Source organism: Plecotus auritus (assembly GCF_963455305.1).
Source record: "Plecotus auritus genome assembly, chromosome: 6".
In the NCBI taxonomy this organism is placed as follows: domain Eukaryota; kingdom Metazoa; phylum Chordata; class Mammalia; order Chiroptera; family Vespertilionidae; genus Plecotus; species Plecotus auritus.
Genome location: NC_137773.1, coordinates 55,373,605 through 55,389,537, shown reverse-complemented (window position 1 = coordinate 55,389,537; position 15,933 = coordinate 55,373,605). Strand labels below are relative to the sequence as shown.

General features: G+C 41.0%; 1 pseudogene across 1 annotated transcript; it reads left to right on the top strand.

The window, feature by feature from the left end:
- The first annotated feature begins 9,233 nt into the window (after positions 1–9,233).
- LOC308251908 (aquaporin-9-like) lies at positions 9,234–10,114 on the top strand (annotated as a pseudogene). The gene has a single exon. The product of its transcript is annotated as an aquaporin-9-like (transcript).
- The last annotated feature ends 5,819 nt before the right edge of the window (positions 10,115–15,933 follow it).

Below are 15,933 nucleotides of genomic sequence, written 5' to 3'. Positions count from 1 at the left end.
TAATCTCTTAAAATATGCACATTTGCTTGACTAGAAATCTGAAAGGATATGCACTAAAATGTTAACAGTGATTTATGCTTGGTTTTAGTTTAATATGTATTTTGTTTTTGCTCACTTGTATTTCTAATGTTTCTACTTTAAAAAATTAGTCTTTTTCAAGTGTTTAAAATTTAAGAAAATATAATTTTAAATCCTGTAATATCTAGTGAGTACTACTTCTATAAGCAAACTGCTAGCACCTGCAGGACACTGAAGGCCATGTAACGAAGTGTTGACTTGATTGGAAGAGCTGATGGAAATCACACAAAGGCTGAAATGTATGAATAAAAATGGGAGCAAGGGAGAGAGGTTTCTAGGAGGTCAAGTGTGAGACAATGGTGGCTGGTAGTGAGGAGAAGAGGAAAAAAATGAAAAAATATGTAGGAGATCTGAAGGTCTAGGAAGAAAAAGTCACAGCCATACCGTTGGGTTTTGGCTTAAATGATACAGAAAGGTAAATGCCACAGATTCCGGTTAGTAGGCAAGAAGTCAAAAGATCCGTGAAGGCTTACAAGATTAGGCCTAGGGAGGCTTGATTACTGAGACATCTATGGGTCCTGGCAGGCAAGTTAAGTTAATATTTCTACATTTGTCCCTTAACTAAGTCTTCAGCTACATCTTGCCACGCTCTCTCTTTTAATTGCTGTACTTCAGTCACCTTGTCTTTTCACCTACTCTGATTTGGGGGTTGAAAACCATAAGTGCCACAGGAGCCAGGCAGGTAAGTGAGTGAAGCAGGCCCAATGTGGGCTGTCATGAACTGGGAAAGCTTATGTCAAGTCCAAAGCGGGTAGCCTCTGCCACTTTCTTCCCACTCTCTTCTGCATTAGACCCTAAGTTCTATGAAGGCAGAGTCCAAGTGTGTTTTTTATTTGTCAAAGTGCTTGAGTGACTAAGCAAAGTGTCTACACCCAATAAATACTCAATAAATGCTTGGGGAGAGACCAATGGGTAGTTGCTAGGATGTATAACTGAATCATGGCAGAAGCCATGTTCCAACGTACCACAGTGAGTGAGAAGATTTTAGTTATGCAATGCAAGGTAAAAAAAACAAAGACAAAAACAGGGTGGGGCCCTAGCTGGTTTGGCTCAGTGGATAGAGCATCAGCCTTCAGACTGAAAGGTCCCAGGTTCGATTCCAGTCAAGGGCACATGCCCAGATTGTGGGCTTGATCCCTAGTATGGGGCACGCAGGAGGCAGCCAATCAATGATTCTCTCTCATCACTGATGTTTCTACCTCTTTCTCCCTCTCCCTTTCTGAAATCAATCTATAAGTATAAAAGCCTAAGCGACCAAACGACTGGTAGCTATGATGTGCACTGTCCACTAGGGGGCAGACGCTCAACACAGGAGCTGCCCCCTGGTGGTCAGTGTGCTCCCACAGCAGGAGCACTGCTCAGCTGACCAACAGGCGCCATGCACCGGGCTCATGGCTTGCAAGTGCAGCTGCAGCGGCATGAGCCTCTCCTGCAGACACTCCCCCTGTGCGCCCCTCCCCCATCCGGACCAGGACAGGATGGGGACCAGCATCAGGACTGACTGGGCACCAGCCCACAGCCGCTTCTAGGTCATGAGCACACTGGTATCACCCTAGGACAGGCGCCCGGAGACCCCAGCAGAGTGGCAGCAATCCTACCGAGCAGTGGCGGTGGCAGATGCAGTGGGGCCTGGATGAGCAGGAGCAGCACAGCGCCTGGCCTGGGCTCAGGCTCCTCCCCAGCCACCTGCCACTTTGCACAATACTACATCCCTCAGGGAATGTAGGACTGCTGGTTTTGGCTGATCCCCACAGGCCAGGGCAAGGGACCCCACCAGTGCATGAAACCGCTCTACAGGTTGAGAACCGCTAGCAGGGTCGCCTAAGACCATCGGAAAACACAGATATTTATGTTACGATTCATAACAGTAGCAAAATTACAGTTATGAAGTAGCAACGAAAATAATTTTATGGTTGGGGGGTCACCACAACATGAGGAACTGTATTAAAGGGTCATGGCATTAGAAAGGTTGAGAACCACTGCTGTAGACTCTTTGTGAACCCTGCCCTAGAGTATCAGAGACCTTCCCTTGGAACTCTGCTTCTGGCAAACAAAAGGAAGAGATGATTATATGGAAGATTATTATAAACCATACCTAGAAGTGGTAATGTTTGCCTATATCTCACTGTCATAACTCAGTTACCTGGCCCCACCAACTTCAAGGTAGGAGGGCTGGGAAATATAGTCCAGCTGTATGTCCAGAAGGAAAAGAAAACTAGGTTTGGTGAATTCATAGCACCGTCTTTCTATTCACCAAGGATCTGTTAACTTTGTCCCATACGTAGAATACACTCAACCTTCTCTCAAAGGAGTTCAAAATCCCAACCAGTCCTAGCATTTGGCTGAAGGTCCAGGATCTCCTGGTGATGCGAGCCTTTTCTCCACCAGGTGCAGATGTAATTCTTCGTGGTTGTAAAAAGACAGATTATTTGTCCCTGTCCTTCTCCCCTCCCTAACAAACAATTAAGAGATAGGGATGGTACACCTGCAGTAGATACTCCTATTTGGAAAGGATAAGAAGACACAAAGCAGGGGCTGGTCCGTGCAGTTATAAAACCCCACTGTACAAACCTTCTGAGATCTCTCTACCCTGTTTCATTACGTCCTGACTCAGCTTTTTGTTGGGAGCGCCATTGTCCATTGATCTACCTGGCTTCTATCTCCACCCATTTTGTCCATCATCTCCTTTGGCCACATCTGAAGTGGGCACTGGAGACCATGCTCTCCTTAGGGCCTTCCCAGTGTTGTAGATTGCTTCCTGTTTGATTAACTTTTGGGCTCAAAAGTTGTTTTACATTTTAAAGATGGTCATGATATCTTTGACAACAAAATTTCTTTCAAAAGTTAATAAGCTTCTAGCTAGCTCCTCATACCACTAACTTTATTTTTTGTCTCCTCACTATAAGCCAATCTCCCTCAATTTAAAGGCCTCTACCCCATGTCCATCCAGTAGAACTCACAGGAAGGCCACATTCCTAATATGATCTTTGTCCCAGGGCTGAGTTTTGGTTTACGTTGGGGGTATCCCTGGCTTTAATACTCAAAGACGTATCTCTTACTACTTGGGAATCTAAATGGTATCATCTATTCTAATATTTCAACAATTATAGATTTCTTGACTTTTAATTCCCTTTCATTTCAGCTTGAAAACCTCCAGTTCTTTCCCAAACTCATTTCTTTCCTGTAAAACATTACCAAAGACACCTAATAGTCAACACACACTAGCACTCAAATTCCCACCACTTCCCTTAAGTTCCATTCAGTAAGCACATGGTCTTCTTTCAAGATACTACAGGTGACAGTTTTTCAAAGTCTTTGATACTGCCACTTTATAGCAGAGTATCCATCATTCCAGCTACTACCAGCCTTGGGCAAACTACGGCCCGCGGGCCGGATCCGGCTGTTCTATCCGGTTCTCTTGCTCTCCCCTCTGCTCCTTTACTTTGAATTTATATTAGTTCACACAAACACTCCATCCATGCTTTTGTTCCGGCCCTCCGGTCCAGTTTAAGAACCCATTGTGGCCCTCGAGTCAAAAAGTTTGCCCACCCCTGAGCTACTACCATCAGTTTTCTTACCATTCACCACCTTATTTTAGGTGTCTGCTATGGCAGCACCCCTCTTCAAGGAGCCAGTTTCTGAACCAACATTTAAGTGGTTCAAAAAAATAAAAAAATAGTTTTTGACCTGAAATTGTCCAACACAAGGTTAGCCCTGGCCAGCATTGCTCAGTGGTTAGCACGTTGGCCCTAGGGGGTCCCAAGTTTGATTCCTGGGCAAGGGCACATTGTACCTGGGTTGCAGGTTCAATCCTGGGGCCTCAGGGGGAGCACATGTGGGAGGCCACCAATCGATATGTCTCTCTCACATTGATTCTCCTCTCTCTCTCTCTCTCTCTCTCTCTCCCCTCCCTTTCACTCTCTAAAAATCAGTGAGAAAAATATCCTTAGGTGAGCAGTAACAAAAACAAAAACAACAAAAGAACCCCAGTGTCTGTGGTTGGATGGATCTCCCAGGTAGCCTTCTTGCACATGGCAGCTCCAATGGGAACCCAGGCTTGCTTCCAATTTAGTGGCTTTGCCATCCTCCAGGGGCCTGGAGTTCATGAGGTCTCTGCATCCAGCCACTAGACCAGGGGTGGGCAAACTTTTTGACTCGAGGGCCACAATGGGTTCTTAAACTGGACCGGAGGGCCGGAACAAAAGCATGGATGGAGTGTTTGTGTGAACTAATATAAATTCAAAGTAAACATCATTACATAAAAGGGTACCGTCTTTTATTTTTTATTTCAATAGTTTTATTCATTTCAAACATTTTAACAAGAAGAATGTAAACACTAATTATTATAATTTGAAATTTCAAAAAATGGAGGAATCATAGCACAATAACATACCTTATATTGAAGATGGCAAAGGCAAAATAAAATTGCCTAACAAAGGAAAGGTACAAAAGCCTTTCAAATTAAACTTAAATATAATAAAATAATTTAAAACTAAAACAAATAGAAAAGAACAAAATGTGTAAACAGTAAATTAAACATTTTCTTTAGTGCAACTTCCAAATTATGCCCGGGACGTAGATGTAGATGGCAATGTAGACTGGGTTGAAAGGTTTTTGGTTTTTAAAACATCAACTTCAGTGGGAACAGTGTTGTTGGTCTCCTTTTTAGCTAATGCTCTGATACTGTGCTCTCCAGGGACGTGTCTCCCTACATCACCACGATAACGTGTCTCCGCATTCCCAGGGTGATGTCGGGGGACGCGTCCGCGGGCATTACAAGGAGCCTCTGGAAGATTGAGAGGTTGTTCCTTCTACTGAATGGACGGATATAAATCCGCCCACTCAGAAGAAGGAGCTGCGGCCGTGTTCCCAACGTTGCCATGTTAACACTGCTGCTGGTGAAGGAGCGGAGGGGAGAGCAAGAGAACCCTCTGCTCTTTCGGCTCCGCAGGCCGGATAGAACAGCCGAACGGGCCGGATCCGGCCCGCGGGCCGTAGTTTGCCCACGGCTGCACTAGACCCATGACTGACCCATGTTTCATTGGCCAGAACTCAGTTCTGTGGCTCCACCCAACAGCAAAGGAGAATGGGAAAGATAGCCTAGCTGGATGCCCCGGAGGAAAACAAAAATGATGTTGATGAACAAACAGCATTCTCTCTAAACAGTGGTTAATGTGGTACAATTTTCCTGATTGTAGGCAGTCATGGAGTTACCAGGCCTACAGGACAGTAATCTCTCTCTTTCCCTCTCTCAGCTTCTATGATCTGGTCATGAAAAACAAGAAAGAAGCTGAGTGTTGCAGCAACAAGCAGAAGTTGTGAGACACAGTGAGGTAGAGAGAGCAAACGGGAATGACTCTGAATTACAGGCCTCTCCACTGACAGCTGAAACTGCAGACAGCTGTAAAAAGGCAAACCCTGTGTTAAATGGCTTCAATCTGTGAACACTGTCCAGGGATCTTAACACCATGAGCTGAAAAATAGTTGAAACTTTTTTCTCTGGATAAAGAAATCTAGAGAACTAGATGTAGCTGTGATTTCATAAAGTTTAATATGAGAAGAATAGTTATCTATAGCTAGACATCTCTATATCTCTGAATCATATTTTTTATTGTATGCTTTTTCATTTTACATTTTTGGGCTAATTATGTTTACTTTTGGAAATTATAATTGATTAAATTATACCCTTTCTTACTCTTTTACTTGACGGTGTTTACTAGTATTAACTAATTCATCCATTTATTCAATAAATGTCTATTAAAGTCCAATTAAATGCTAGACACTGTCCTAGGTACTATTAAAAGACAAACTGGTCCCAGCCCTCATGGAACTGACAGTCTACTGGGTAAGACACACATTAAATAAAAACTCTGGGACCAACAATTATTGGTTTTAGTATATTACATGGTTACAAAGTGTGAAGGTAAGGTTGTAATAGTATCTGGTTATGAAGGAGAACACAGGAAGTTTTCAGATGTATCATACAAAAGGATGACCCTTCCTGAGGGGTTAAGGACACCCTCCTTGATAAAATCACATTTTATCCTATACTAGAGGCCCGATGCATGAAATTCGTGCAAGGGGCTCGGCTCTCGCAGCTGCAGTGGCTTGCCTCAGCCTTCATGGCCCTGGCTTCATCCAGAAGGCATCCAGAAGGACATCTTTCTTATAGATAAGAAAAGCCTAATATGCTAAGTGCTCGGTTGTCTGGTCATCGTTCAACCAATCAAAGAATAATATGCTAATGATATGCTAAAGCTGCTCAACCGTTCTCTATGATGTGCATTGACCACCAGGAGACAGACACTCCAACCAGTAGGTTAGTTTGCTGCTGGGGTCTGGCCAATTGGAACTAAGCAAGATGGGCTGGACATGCCCTATAGCCCTCCCGAGATCCCTCCCCAGCTGGCCAACCTCCTGCATCCCTACCTGGCCCCGATCGTGCACCAGAGGGGTCCCTCGGCCTGGCCTGCATGCTCTCGCAATCTAGGATTCCTTGGGGGATGTTGGAGAGCCGGTTTCGGTCCGATCCCACAGGCCAGGCTGAGGGACCCCACTGGTGCATGAATTTGTGCACCGGGCCTCTAGTTTTTAAATTAAATATTATATATTTAAGAGTTATAAAAGGATATGTAGTGAAAAATGTTTTTCTGCCTGCCACCTTTGTCCCTGCCTCCTACACTCTCTGCCTGAAAGTAACTAGTCTTCCTAATTCCTTGTGTGTACTGTTCCATTCCTTGCTATTATATTCCAGAGATTGTTCTATGATAGAGAGTTTTCTCACTCTCCTGTAAAGACTGCATGGTATCCCCTTGTATGGATTACCACAACTTTTAATTAGCTTGGGTATTAGTTTCCTATTGGTGCTGGAGCAAGTTTCCACACATTTAGTGGCTGAAAACAACAGATTTATTATAGTACAGTTTTGGGGGTCAGAAGTCTGACGTGGGCCTCACTAGGCTAAAATCGAGGTGTCATAGGACACCTTGTTCTTTTCTGGAGGCTCTAGAAGGAAATCAATTTTCTTACCTCTTTCACCTCCTAGGAGCTGCCTATATCTCTTGGCTCACACTCCCTTCCATCTGCAAAGCCAGCAATAGAGTCTTTCTCATGCTCTCATTCTAACACTGACTCTCCTACAGCCCTTTTCCACTTTTAAGGACCCTTGTATGACATGGGGCCACCTGGATAAGTCAGGATACGCTCTCCATCTCAAATCAGCTAATTAACAACTTTAATCCCATCTGCAACCTGAATTCTCTTTTGCCATGTAACATATTCGAAGACTCTGGGGATTAGGATATGCCTAGATCTGTGGACATCTTGGCAGGAGGTGAGGGGCATTATTTGGCCAATTATAGGCCCTATTGACTGACACTTACATTATTTCTATTTTTTTTATTTTTAAAAACAGTGATAGAACAAGTATATTGTTATAAATATGTCATTTTTGCATATGAAAGTTCTGGGTCAAAGATAGCTATTGGGAGGCATCGTTTCATATATTAACAAACAGCCATTTGTGTTTTCTTCCCTGGGACTATCTATCCATATCCTTTGTACAACTGTAAGCTTTTTTAAAATGTATTTTCATCTTCTTTATGACTGGTAGAAGTACTTTACTTAGCAAGGAAATAGTTCCTTTATCTATAATAAGTATTGGAAATATTTCCCCCAGTAAATCGTTGATCTTTTCACATGTTTTATTGACTTTTGCTATATAGATATTTTAAAAATATATTTATGAAGTTGAAATGATCAATCTTGTTTAAGGGCTTCTGGATTTAGTCCTACTTCCCCACTTTGAGATTATTTTTTACATTATTTTTCTTTTTTCTTCTAGAACACTGTGATCTTTGATTCATCTGGAACTTATTTTGGTTTCAAAACCTTTTCTTTCCCTTGCTCTGGAACAGCTTAAATGGCATTGAAACCATCATGACCTGGTGTTTCTACCCCTGTTGGTTCATTCCAATTTCTCCTTATATTTCCTGTACTTTTTACTTTAGGAATATTAGTGTTGCACTCATTGTCATTATAATGTACCCTTATTTGTCTTCAATTTTTTCTGGTGCTAAATTCCAAACCACTGTTTTCTTTGTGTTGGCACTTCATTGATATGACTTTGACCATCCTATTATTTTCAACCTTTCGAAATCATCTGGTTTTAGATGTGTCTCATGTTGTAATAGTGAGCCAATATTTATTGAATTTTTACTTCATGACCATTCTAAATGCTTTACATATATTAACTTGCTAAATCTTCTCAATGATTCAGAGTTAACTTTAATTAATATCCCCATTTAATCAAGGAGGCAACTGAGGCACTGAGAAATGAGGCAAGTTGCCCCAAAATGACATAGATTTAAATCTAAACAACTTAGCTCTACAACTGTTAATAAACTCTCCTTTATATTGCTTTGTATCCAGAGTGCAGCAGAAGTTAGTTTGTGTTTTTTAATCCAATCATATTTTTAAAAACAAGATATTTTAGCCCATTTATACTTTCTGCTATAACAGATATAATTTGGGTTTGCTTTTGCCATTTTTGGTACTTCCTGTTTCATTGCTTAAAATTTTTTTTTCATTATTTTCTCTTCTTGTATGTGTGTAATAATTCTGATTACTAGGAAGGTTTATGTGTCCGTTTTAGTGGTTTTTATGTACTACAATTTTGTTCAAAAATGTATATATTTATATATGTATTTAATTAATACATATTAATATATACTCTGTATTTCTTTAGGTATATTTACTGGTTTCCTAATTTAGCAGAAGCAGATTTCACTAAAAGTAAATTTGTTCGAAGCTAATTCACTGTATCAATTCACCAAAAGTCAAATTGCTCTAAGGCCAATCTGCAGAATGACTTTTAGGAAACTGGCTTGAAGCCACTATAAGTAATAGCAAAATTAGCATATTTCCTATCTCTCCTTCCTTACCTCTTATGACTAAAGAAAAAAATCACTTATGACACTTGTTAAAGACAGTCAGCCTGACTTCATTCAGAGGGACTATTACAATTGATTTTGTAGTAGGGGAGAGAGATGGGGCTCAACTCTGAATACAATAAGAAAAAGTGGGATGTGTGAGTGAAGTAGGGAGCAGAAGAAGCAGGTGCTGGTGGAAAGAGTGGTCCTTGGAGAAGCCGCATGATGCAGTCTGAGAAGGAACGGAGGAGGAAAAGCTTTAAACAGAAACTGGTGTTGAAGAGCAGTTTGGCTAAAGAAACGCTCTCCGAGTTCTTGGGCACATGTATAATGATCGTCCTCGGATGTGGCTCTGTTGCCCAAGCCATCCTCAGTCGAGGAAATTTTGGAGGAGTCCTCACTGTGAATGTTGGATTTGCAATGGCGGTCGTCATGACCATTTATGTGACGGGGGTGTCTCTGGTGGCCACATCAGCCCTGCTGTGTCTTTTGCAATGTGTCTCTTTGGATGGATGAAATGTTTCACATTTCCTTTTTATGTGGGAGCCCAGTTCCTGGGAGCCTTCGTAGGGTCTGCAGTCCTCTTTGGTATTTACTATGATGGACTATGTCCTTTGCTGTTGGAAAACTGCTCATCATGGGAGAAAATGCAACAGCACACATTTTTGCAATGTACCCAGCTCCGTATGTGTCTCTGGCAAATGCATTTGCAGTCCAAGTAATGCCCACCATGTTCCTCCTCATGATTGTCTTCATCATCTTTGACTCCAGAAACGGGGGAGTCCCCAAAGGCCTAGAGCGCATTGCCATCGGCCTCCTGATTATTGTCTTTTCTTCCTCTTTGGGATTGAACTGTGGCCCGCAGTAAATCCAGCTCGAGACCTGAGTTCCAGACTTTTCACTGCTTTGGCAGGATGGGGGTTTGATGTCTTCCGAGTTGGAAATTACTTCTGGTGGATTCCTATTGTGGCCTTATGGTTGGTGCTGCCATTGGAGGCCTCATCTATGTTCTTCTCATTGAAATCCACCACCCAGACCCGAATCCAGACTTGGAGGCAGAACCACTGGAGAAACTAGAGAAACATGAACTTAGTGTGGCAATGTAGCGGCGTGCTCAGTTCTAGGTTTACAATGGGCTGAGCTGATGTTCCCTTCAGGAAAGATGGCATCCAGCTGCCTATGTTTTCATAAGACTGGGGTGGATCTGCCCAATGTTCTCTGCTAGCCACTTGGGTCACCTGATTGGAAAAGCAACTGAATGAAGTGCTGAAAACACTGACCTCTTCTCTACCAGTTCCCGCTGCCCTCAGAGTAGCATGGATTGTCTGCTGAAGCAGCATTCTCTCCACCCTGTTTATTTCATTCTTTCATGTGAATTTTTATTGCTGAGTGAACACGAATATCTTGAAACTTCGACCTTGAGGGGGGAAAAAAAAAGAAAAAGTGGCAACTGATACCCAAGGAACAGGGCAAAGGGTTAGTGGATGGAAAATTGCTAAGAGGGAAGATTAAGGTTAGGGGGATTCTTGCTAGACCAACTCAACAGGATTCTTGCTGAAGGTAGGCCAGAGTGATAAGATACCAAGCACAGGGGATGAAGAATTTTATCAGATATCAGGGTGTAAAATTTTCCCAAAACTGACCCAACAGGATTCTTGCTGAAACTGGACTAAATGGGCCACAGAGTCCAAAATCAGGGACTAGTCAGAAAGAGGAGCCTGATTCAAGTTTGGTCAAAGAAGAAAGTGATTGTGTTATTTTTCTTAGTGTTTCTTGTTATACCTTGAAGTAAATTATACTTGCATTACTTGATTTATCCTTATCTTTTTACCCCTGGTCATAAAAGATGGGGAAATCTGTATATTTATCTTTCATTGTATTGCCCCCTTTCCTCCAACGTTTTTTAGTTAATCCATTTATACTTTGATTGGTAACGTTTATAGTCTGCTCTAGATTTTTATCATCTCAATTTGCTTTGGTTTTACCAATTAGGTGGATTGAATGTTTTTTGTCAATCTGTTTATTGTAGTGTTTTTACTTGTCATTTGATTGGCTGAAGTTTGGCCTCTTCAAGAGAATCATGGGATCTTTATTCCTGGAGTCTTTATATGTTCAAAAATACCTACTGGGAAAAAGGCCAAGAATCATGATTTCACTCAGATGTGGGATATAAAACAGAAACCAACAAAATGAACAAAGGAAACACACAAAGAACTTCACTGACACAGACAGCAACAGTATGGTGGTTATCAGAGGAGACAGGGGGGTTGGGAGGAAAGCTTGAAAAGGGTAAATATATGGTGATGGAAGGAGACTAAACTTTGGGTGATGAGCACACAGTGCAATGTAAAGATGATGTATTATAGAATGTACACTTGGAACTTATATAATCTTATTAATCAATGTCACCCCAATAAACTTAATAAAAAAGTATTTGTTGTCTTTATACGTGAAAGACAGTTTAACTGGGGATAAAATTTTAGATTGTAATTTCTTAAATATTTGGCAAGCACTGCTCTATTTCCCTCTAGTACTAAATGTTGACATGGAGAGGTTTGAAGTCATCAGTTGATTTCTTCTTGTAGGTGACATATTTTGACTAAATATTCAAACTATTCACTTTTTTCAAATGTTAATTTTATCTGCTCCATCTAATCCTAATTGCCATTACCCTGAGGCAGCAACTTTCAACTCTCTCAGATATTTTATATGATCTCTGTATTAGATGCTATTTCATAATTTTTCAGATGTAGATATTATGCATTGATTTACTACAATGAAGGGTTTAGTTCTTTTACAACCCAACTCCGACCCACATCATCCATATGTACAAATGAGTTACAACTATTCATTTCCCCTCCTCTCCTCTTCCTCACCATTTGGAGTCAAATCAATATTCAGTGGTCATATTATAACTATGTAACTATTTCATAGCTGAGCTATACATATAGTATACAATGATTATATTTTCTTTCTTGAACAAATTGTTTTGTGTTTTCTTCTGTTTGATTTTCTGGAGTTAAAATTTGCTTCCTTTTTGTATAATTTTTTTTATGTAGCAGTTCCAAATGCTTCCCAGAAATGAAAACCTCATTAAAATATATTTAAACATATCAAGTGTTCTATACACTTATTCCTCTTGAAAATGTCTCTCCTATATTCCTGTGTCTTTCTGCTCCAGCCTGGACTGTGTGCATCCTGGGCTCTGGTCAGCAATCAGTCTAGGACTTCCTCATCCATCCTGGGAATTTCTTTCCCGTCTGGAGCCCTTATTACCTGCACTGTTTCTTGATGATGTCCTCGTTCTGTCAGGTTACAGCTCCTGTTAGCCTTCTGAGAAGGTATGCTTGGGAGGAAAATTGTTGAGACCTTGTATTCTCAAACTATCTTTATTTTACCTTCACAGTTTATCATTTGGCTGGATACGAAATTCTAAGAGGGAAATGATTACATCAAAAATGTAAAGAAATTGCTTCGTTGTCTTCTGGTGCTAATGTAAATGTAAAGTCTTGCCAGTCTGATCCTCAAACATTTGTATGTTCTCTCTGGACACTTTGGAAGCTCTTCTTTATCCTGGTGTTCTGGAAGTTTGCAACAATTTACCTCAGGGGTGGTCATTGTCCCTTTAGTGTGCTGGCACTTACTGGGCCCCTTCAATCTGGAAAACCATGTGCTTCATAATGGGAAAAAAAGTTTTTGAGTCATTTAATAATTTCCTCTCTTCCATTTTCCTTTTCTTATTTACATAATCAAGTATTTGGATGTGACTGCCTAACAATCTATTCATTTTCTTTCCCATGTTTTTTCTTCTCCTCCTTTTGAGAAAATTTTCTTCAATATTCTTCTTTTGGAAATGTTATTTTCTGCTATCTGATAATTAATATGAAGGACTTCTTTGTTGTTCTCTGAATGTTTCCTGTGTGTGTGTGTGTATATATATATATATATATATATATATATATATATATATATATAGTATATATTCTTGTTTCATGGATGTAATGTATCCTATTTCACTGAGTTATTAAATCTAAAAGTTTTTTTCTGCTCCTTTCATTTTGTTATTCGCATGGTTGTTTTAATTTGTTTCTTTCTCTGTCTTAAGTACTAGAGACTTTCTTCAAACGTGTAATGATCTTTTGCTTTCCGTTCAGATTTCAGAGTGAGGTGCTGAAAGTGGATTGGAACTTGATATGCATTGATGGGGCTTGGAAATTAGTGAGTTTCACTGGGGAGTAATTTTAGAAGAGACTTAGTTCTTTCTTCAGGGGCTTTCGTAAAGTCCCTTTCGCCTGAAAGAAATTCCCCAGTTGTGAGTTGGGGTTGGGCAAGGATTAAGCGTGGTTGCAGAATTCTGGGACCTGAAAAGAGAAAGTTGGAGGGTCCATCTCACCTCTCAGGAAATAGACTTGTCACCCTTACCTTCGAGGCTTTCCTGATGACCCCAAGTCCAGAGTCAGTCAGACTGCCTGGTTCAGGTTTTCCCAGCAGGTGATCTCCAGCCTTCTGCTGAGGCTCAGAGGAGGAAGTCTCAGGACCATCTGGAGTAAGGAAGGGGAAGAGGAATTTAACTGTTCTTTTTAAACATTTGTGATCCTTTTTCCTGTTTTCAATCTACCCTGCACTTCTGTCTTCAAAGTTACCTGTTGCCTTCAATATCTGAGTTTCCATGAGAGCAATTCTTTCGTTTCTTGTGAGCTTTATGCACATACTGGTCCATGTTTCAGCTTTCTCTGGTCCGCTAGGTCAATCATCATCTGGTTTTCCAGTTCCAACATGTTGTTGACATAAATTACCTTTTCCTCCCATTCTCTTTTGTTTTGGGGGGTTTTGCCTTTTCAGAATTTACCATCCTTCTGGTGAAGTTTTGAGTGAAAGCAGAGATAAATGGGCAATTCCATCCGTGACAGCCATAGAGATGCACTTCTCAGATGTCCTACTGCAGGGAGTATAACTGGCTGAAGGCCCCAGCTGCTCTCTGAAGTCCAATACGGTCTGAGGAGGCCAAGCTTCCCTGTTAGCTGCTCCCAGTCAATGACAAAGTGTGGCAAGGATACTGAGGCACCCTCATTCCATGGAGATTCGAGGCTCCTCGAACAGACAGTGTTGGCTTGCCAAAACTTTCTTAGACGTGCATTACAGTCTAAGGCCTGACTTACGCCTCGCTTCCCCTCCCCACACCCTCCCTTTCTCCTTCACAGGGATCACAACCAAGGGTGGTCAAAAGGCTCATCCAGCCTCCTCTGCCTTCCTCCTCTTTTTCTCTCACAGGTGTCCCCCAACCCATCCAGCTAATCTCTGGCACACTGAATCCTGTGTTGGCATCTGCTTCTCTCTCTCTCTCTCTCTCTGTTCACTCTCACCCAAGGATATTTTTCCCATTGATTTTTAGAGAGACTGGAGAGAGAGAAGCATCAATGAGAGAGAAAAACATTAATTGCCCCTAGCTGGTTTGGCTCAGTGGAAAGAGCTTTGGCCTTCTGACTGAAGGGTCTTGGGTTTGATTCCAGTCAAAGGCACATGCCCAGGTTGCGGGTTCAAGCCCCAGTAGGGGAGGTGCAGGAGGCAGCGAATCATTGATTGTCTCTCATCGTTGATGTTTCTATCTCTCCCTCTCCCATCTTCTCTGAAATCAATAAAATGTATTTTTTAAATCAATTCGCTGCCTCCTGCATGCCCCACCCCCTACTGGAAATCCAGCCAGAAAGCCAGGCATGTGCTCTGACATGGAGTCAAACTCCCAACCTCTTTGTGCTTGGGAGGATACTCAACCACTGAGCCACACCGGCCAGAGCCAATTCAGAATTCTTTATCCAATAAAATACACTTCAGAAATAAAGGAAAGGCAAGACATTCTCTGATAAAAGAAAAAGAAAATTTGTTACTAGCTTACCTATTTTAAAGAATAGCTTAAAAGAAGTTCTTAAAACAAAAACAAGAAAAGAAAGAAGAAAGAATGGATAAAAGGAAGGCAGGCAGGAAGGAAAAGATGTTTGGAACATCAGAAAAGAAGAAAGAACAACAAAAAGAATAAAAATATGGGTAAATACAATAGATCATTCTCCTCTTGATTTTTTCAAAGTGTGTTTGATGGAAGCAAAAGGGAAGACAAACAATTCCCAAATTAAGTACCAAGGGAATAAAATAGAACTCACCACCAGAATAAATAAGAAGTCTGGAGAAAGCTTCCCAATTTATGTAAAAACAAGATAAAATAAAACAACACAAAATAAAAAACAGCACCACAACCCTGCAAACATTCTCCAGGAAGAAAAGAATACATAATTCACAAAAGAGATGAGTAACCCAATCTGTATGAAAACATAACCTATCATACAGAAAGTAATTCTCCACAAGTATTTCATGATGTACAAAAACCTTATGAGAACATGAATAAATACAACAAGAATGCAAGATCCAAATAATAAGCACACAAAAAATTGAAAGTGGAGATTGAAGAGCTAAGAAAAAAATTGAAGTAAACAATAACTCCATTTCAATATCAATGAACTAGTAACTTCAAGGAATAACATAGATATGGCTTTTAGATATACAGAAAAGACATGATAATTAATGTATATGAATGCAGAGGCAAAAAAATTATTTTAAAGAATTTAAAAATTATAGAGAAGATAATAGCTGTGGAGGAAAGACAAAAATAATCCATTACAAAGCTATTTCCTAAAGTAGAGAATCCCACAGATAAATACAGAAGGTACACAATCCTATATAATATAGATGTAATATGCAAATGGTAGTTACGCCATGAAGCGTTAACGACCAACCGCATAATGATGGGATCACAGATCAGCAGGAGGGTGGGGCAGCGAGCTACAAGCAGGTGGCAGAGAGCTACAGGAGGGGGCAGGGCAGCAAGCTATGAGGAGGGGGACGGGGGTGCGGGGAGAGCTACAGGAGGGCGGCA